General features: G+C 36.4%; 1 protein-coding gene across 1 annotated transcript in view; it reads left to right on the top strand.

The window, feature by feature from the left end:
- Positions 1-3,969: 3,969 nt before the first annotated feature.
- Positions 3,970-6,571, top strand: part of amotl1 (angiomotin like 1) — a 50,372-nt gene continuing 47,770 nt past the window's right edge. The window contains exon 1 of the mRNA XM_016442762.1: positions 3,970-4,142. The gene's annotated coding sequence lies outside the window, so the exon portion shown is untranslated. The remainder of the gene's footprint in view (positions 4,143-6,571) is intronic.

The following is a 6,571-nucleotide window of genomic DNA, read 5'->3' as shown; positions in this document are numbered from 1 at the left end:
AAGTAAGGTATTGGTAAATAATCATTTGTCAGACTCGTTTGAGATTCGCTCGGGCGTACGACAAGGTTGTAGCTTGTCCCCACTGCTATTTATTTTAGCGGTGGAGCCATTAGCTTGCGCGCTTAGGCAAAACCCAGAAATGAAAGGGTTTCCGATTCCGGGTAGCTTAGGTAGAGAAGCTAAGGTCTCACTTTATATGGATGATCTTACCCTTTTTCTTATTGATAATAATTCTATTAAGAAAACTTTGCAAATCTGTGAAAAGTTTACTCTAGCTACCGGTGTGAAAATTAATAGAAAAAAGACTGAAATTCTGTATTCCTTTTGGAAAGAACCTAAATTAAAATTAGGCTTTAAAGATCAGGTAGAATTTATTAAGATTTTAGGGCTTTCGATTGGTAACAATATGGAGAAAATGAATTGGGATCAGAGACTAGATCAAATTAAATGGAAAGTAAAACAGTGGGAGGATCGAGACCTTACTTTGAGAGGGAAAGTGCTAGTAATAAATGCCGAAATTGTGGCTTCCCTTACCTTCCTAGCTGTAACCTTGCCGGCACCAAGGACTAGATCTCGAAAAAGCATTTGACAGTATAGATCATTGCTATTTATATAGATTATGTGAGCGTTTAGGCTTTGGCCCCTCTATATGCTCATGACTTAAGCTTCTTTATACAGATTGCCAAAGTAAAGTATTGGTAAACAACTATTTGTCAGACTCTTTTGAGATTCGTTCGGGTGTACGACAAGGTTGTAGCTTGTCCCCATTGCTATTTATTTCAGCGGTGCAGCCATTAGCTTGCGCGCTTAGGCAAAACCCAGAAATTAAAGGGCGTCCGATTCCGGGTAGTTTAGGTAGAGAGGCTAAGGTCTCACTTTATATGGATGATCTTACCCTCTTTCTTATTGATAATGATTCTATTAAGAAAACTTTGCAAATCTGTGAAAAGTTCACTCTAGCTACCGGTGCGAAAATTAATAGAAAAAAGACCGAAATTCTGTATTCCTTTTGGAAAGAACCTAAATTAAAATCAGGATTTAAAGATCAGGTAGAATTCATTAAGATTTTAGGGCTTTTGATTGGTAACAATATGGAGAAAATGAATTCGGATCAGAGACTCGATAAAATTAAATGGAAAGTAAAACAGTGGGAGGATCGAGACCTTACTTTGAGAGGGAAAGTGTTAGTAATAAATGCCAAAATTTTGGCTTCCCTTACCTTCCTAGCTGTAACCTTGCCGGCACCAGTCAATTTTATAAGATCAGCTAAAAAAGTCTTGTTCGGTTTCCTTTGGGGCTCCAAACATGAAAGAATGAGAAGAGAGATATTGTATAAACCAGTAGCTATGGGTGGGCTAGCAGTTCCAGAAATAAGCATTACATTGGAATCAATGTTTTTGACTCCTATTCTGAAAGCTTGTCTAAGTGAGAATCAAGAAATCTTGTGGCATTGTTTTGCTAAGCTTTGGGTAGGTCAACAGGTAGCCAATGCTTGGAAGATTAGACGTCCACAAAATAAACCTCATGCTGAATTTAGACCAAATATATACGAAAGGGTGTTATCTTTCTTAAGAAAAGTTAAAGTGTCAGATATCCCTATAGAGAAAGTTAATAGGGTGATGGTGCAAAACATGTTATACCCAGAATTACAGAGGATATCTCCGGTGGGAAAACTTTTTGAGTCTGATTGTATTCAAGTATTGAAGAATGTAAGCAATGTGTTCTTATTTAATGCACATAAAGACATTGCTTGGCAAGTAGTGCATCAAAGTCTGCCTACTCGAGTGTTTTTGAAAAAAAGGAATTGTTCAAAGAGTTCACAATGCCCAAAATCTAAATGTGGAGAAGATGAGTCCATCAGCCATCTTTTTTGGTCTTGTAAATATGCTAAGGAGGTATGGTTTTCTGTATGAGAATGGTTAACTGACTTATATAGATTCCCAAGTGAAATGGATGTTCTGTATGGAGAGCTGAACAATATAGACCCTGAGGAATGGATTAGATGGTGGACAGTTATCAATGTCATCAAAGAAGGGATATGGAAAGCAAGAAATATTTCTTGCTTTAAAAGATATGATATACCGCAGGGAACAGTGATTAACTCAAGCCTTATTTCAATCAGAGACTATGTGCTAAGAGATAGAAACCCTTTATCTTTGATGGAAACACTTAAGAAATGGAAATGTTCAATTCCTTCCCCAATTTTTGAACATTTTGAATGATATGTATGGGAAGAGAGTTCCCTTTTTTTTGCCCTTTTGAGTGATGTTATAACTATGTATTGAATTGAATGATAAATAAATGTTTTTAAGAAAAAAAAGAAAAAAAAAGATATGTGATGCCAAGATACTTATGAATAAACCATTTCGTGCGTCTGAGTCTGCGACTGCATTTCATCTACAGTGCTTTTATGATTTACAAGTTACTGCATATAAATGATATGTACTGACAATGTCAGATGAAGTTACAAAACACTTTTATAAAAATGGTTCTTAAAGAAGTTTTAATTCTGGAACTCATAGACATGAAGAATCAGCATGTGAATCTCAGCAATGGTGACAAAATATTCTGATAATTTTTTATATGATTTTTGAACGTCACAAAACAAGGCAGTAAAAAGTCAACAAAAATAAAAGAAAATAGTAAGAATAAAAGAAAAGACTAAGACAATGCAGCTGCATAATTTGTTCATGTCGCAATGCATGCTGGGAGCCATGGATGAGTTATGATTGGTGCACCCAGAATGCAATGCAATATGAATCTGTCTGATGAACGTCACCATTATTGAGATTCATATGCTGATACTTGATGTCTGCATGTCTAAATAGTACAGCTGTACTACATTAGTGTACGAATGGTTTCAAAGTCTTTTAGATAGTTTCTTTAAAACACAAGCGCAATCAATAAACTAAATTACACATAACCCCTGATGACATTAGCAAAATTACATGAAAACTACATCAACGATCAATATAACCTGATCACAATTTCGCTCGGGTTTTCTTTCCATAACAAACGCGTTTCATGGACACAGTTACCACATTCAGAAAAACACTGATCTTAAATAGTCAAGGGTCAAGAGCCCAACTAAAGCAAACGCTTATATCCACAACGGTGACTTCAAATTTTATTATTTTCAATAAACATTAATATCTAAACCTCTGTTAATTCTTAAGACATTTTTAGACGCATGACAAAAAAGTCAAACTGGTTAGTAATGTGTGAAGTTGGTGATGCTGTTTGTGGAGATGATTAATCATCTTCTGCTGAGATCTTGAGAGATTTAATGTCTATTATTTCAGTTGATTTAATTTAAGGCTGTGACTAAAGTCAGTTGTAGTTCTTGTGTTTCTCTTTTCTTCAGTGATTCTGCTTGTTAACAGCAGGTGTTCATCACTAATGCTCAATCAGTACTTAATTAATCACATAATTATCTCATTAACTTTAACACTGCTTTAGTGTTACTTTAACACTCTTTTAGAGTGGGACCATATATGCTCCGAGCAGTGTTAATTTAACACTCGGGATTTTACTGTGTATGTGTGTGTTTATCTACTGATTAAAATTTGTTAAAATGCAGAAATTGTTCCGGTTAGGTTACAGTATTTATAAAGAAAAGTATACAGGGTACATTTCTAAAACTATTTATATGTATATGTATGTATGTCCCTATTTTGATAGCTAATTTCTGTATTCTTTATTATACGTAAAGGATGTTTGCATGGTTTATCTCTGACTTTTTTGTCTCTGTTCCTTTGTCTGTCTGTATTTGTGCCTCTGATTTTATGTCCCTCAACCCATGTCTCTTTCTCACACTCCCTTTTTTCCATTCCAAGGCCTTTGGAGTTTGCTGAACCAGCAAGTCTAGGCAGAGGATGTGTGTGTAGACTTGGACTGGCATGTCAAGACAAGACACATGCACTGAGGCAAAATATTTTGCGTCGTTTCGGCGTCACAAATGCTGACACAAAAACATATAATTCTGAGTAGTTCCAGCCCTCTATTCTTGATTGAAAAACATTTCATATTTTGAGGACAACTATCGAACACCCAAAGTAGTCTGCTGTATTTTGCCTGTTTTTGCTAATATTGTCTGCAGCAGCTGCAACAACATTAGAAGTAACACGGGAACAACTGAAAAGGTAGGAAATCTTTTATAGTATATGAAGTTTTAAAAAACTTGCAGGGAAGGTACAGGCAATAAAGTGAGAGAGGCAAGCAAGAGAGGAGAGGAAAAGATTAAAGACTGTTTTTGAATGAATTCAAATTCTGCCTTTGTTTCTGGGACAAAAAGACTGAGATAGAGATACTTAACATACGTCTATCTACAGTCTTTTATACAATGTAGGAAGCAAACATTGTTTTGAGAGTGACTTACCTTAGTAATATTTGATATTGCTTCATAGAATGGTCATGATGCGATTTTTTTCAAAACACCTTCACATTTGTGTAAGGCTGTTTGATATCTTTTTTAGAACATAAGTTGTTCCATATTCCCACTCTGCTAGATTTAAATAACCAATAAAAAAGCTAATTCAGCTGCTTGAGGGGGTATAATCTTAATACATTCGCACACATATGCACAATGCTCAGTTTTTAGTCATTTTGACTGTTTTTGGATCTCTGCTTAAAACACTTAATAATTGATTTTGTTCTGTTTCATTTCTTGGCAATATCACATGATGATGCCTAGGAACAAAAATATTTATTGTTTTATTTTTTTATGTGTAAGAATGGTATACTCATTCAGTGGTCCAGTACCCTAATTCCCTGTTACATAAGGCTTAGATTTAGATGCAATTTTAAATAATAAGTTAAGGGTTTAATTTGTCTTAAAGTGTTAAGTTTTGATCCAATTTATAAATCCAGTATGAATACACTATAGTGACATTTCTTTCATGAAATGCAACACTGGTAAATGCAAAGATATTTGCATTGCATAGATTTTTCAGTCTAATAAAATTAAAGTTCCACAAAGGTGCCATTATCTTCACATGATAGGCTGATTAGTAACTCAGTCCACAATAGGAATAAACCTTTTTAATCTGTTCATATAGATTTAAAATTTATAGAGAATTGCATGACGGTGGCTAATCTGAGCAGCTGGCTGGAGGTGAAATTCTACTGCAATGCAATTTTGGCTATTTTTTAATTTTTGTGTGTGTGTGTGAGGTCTGTCATGACAACTCTCTGAGAGACTGGCATGGTAATGGACACAGCAATGTTAAAGTACAGAGACTTGCCAAAACATCCAAAGACATGCTGCTGTGAACATGTAAGACATGTTGCTGCTGCACATATAATGTTAATTACCCCCCAACAAAGAATGAAACATGAGAAACGAACAATTCAAGCCAAAATATTCATGCTGCTGAGTGTAGGAAAACAAGCTGCTGTACTGGTAGACATGCATATATCTGCACAGATAGGATGAACATAAACAGCTATATATGGTGAACCCCGGTTGATGGTGAATACAAGTGCGAATACTTATTTCACTTTAACCTGTTCTCATATCTGTATCTTAGTCGACATATCCTCATAGCAATTACATACAGACCGCTTGCTGCTGCATAAACACAATTGCATTTATGCTTAGTAATTCACTCCTGCATCAAATTCAAGACTGTTAAACATCACGCTTAGTTAAAAACATATTATTATTTGCTCATTTAGAAAATAATAAGCAGACCATGCAATATGCACAGTGATATGGAATGACAGAGCGTTCACTTATCTTAGATGTTGATTTCAGATGCTTTCTGAAAGCGCGCTGCAACTACTACAGCAAACACTGGCCAAGTATTTCACTGTTGAGCAGCAAGCTCATTGGAAGTTGATGCAAAAGAATCCAGAAGGGTATAACTGCAGCCTGGAGATCTCCAAATGGGGGCGGGAACTCCAAAACGGGGTGGGAGCTCCAAAATAGGGCGTGGCTTCCTCCCATTGACAGACAGGCACATGACACGCATGCGCAATTTTTTCCCCAATTCACTTCAGTGCAAACTCCACCCCACAGCTGATTCTAAAGATTTTATTGGTTGTGTCAATTAAAGTGTTGATTTCCTACACTATGCTACAAAACTGCTAACCCCTAAACCTACCCCACACCTGACCCTAACCTTAACCAGTGAAATTGACTGCACTGCGGGATTGGCGCTGAATAGCGTGGATGAAATGCAGTTCAGGAGATAAACAGTTAAGAAGATTATGCGATATGAGATCGTTCCGTAACTCCCCAACCGGACCTTTTTAGTTACACCCAGCATCACTACCCCCTCCTACCCTACGAATTTCGAGCCCCGGGACACCTCCGTTGCTTAGAACAAAGCGTTAGAGTAAAATCTTTCCCCTGCGCTGCGGCGGCTCGTGGGAGAGCTCGTGGGTGATTCCCATTTATATAATTAAGCAGCTGTTCAAACTCCAGTCCGAACACCACTGGCCACGAGCTTTGGGCTCTGCTCTCACGGAGAATATTTACTTATATAGCATATTTTATTTTAGATCAACTAGAAACAATGTTTAATTTATAAAGTTTTATTTTGAAATGTAAGTCAATAACAATTGGCTG

Source organism: Sinocyclocheilus anshuiensis, unplaced genomic scaffold (genome assembly GCF_001515605.1).
Source record: "Sinocyclocheilus anshuiensis isolate Anshui unplaced genomic scaffold, SAMN03320099.WGS_v1.1 scaffold1257, whole genome shotgun sequence".
Classification (NCBI taxonomy): Eukaryota; Metazoa; Chordata; class Actinopteri; order Cypriniformes; family Cyprinidae; genus Sinocyclocheilus; species Sinocyclocheilus anshuiensis.
The sequence above is the reverse complement of the archived record's forward strand: the minus strand, read 5'-3'. Positions and strand labels throughout refer to the sequence as shown.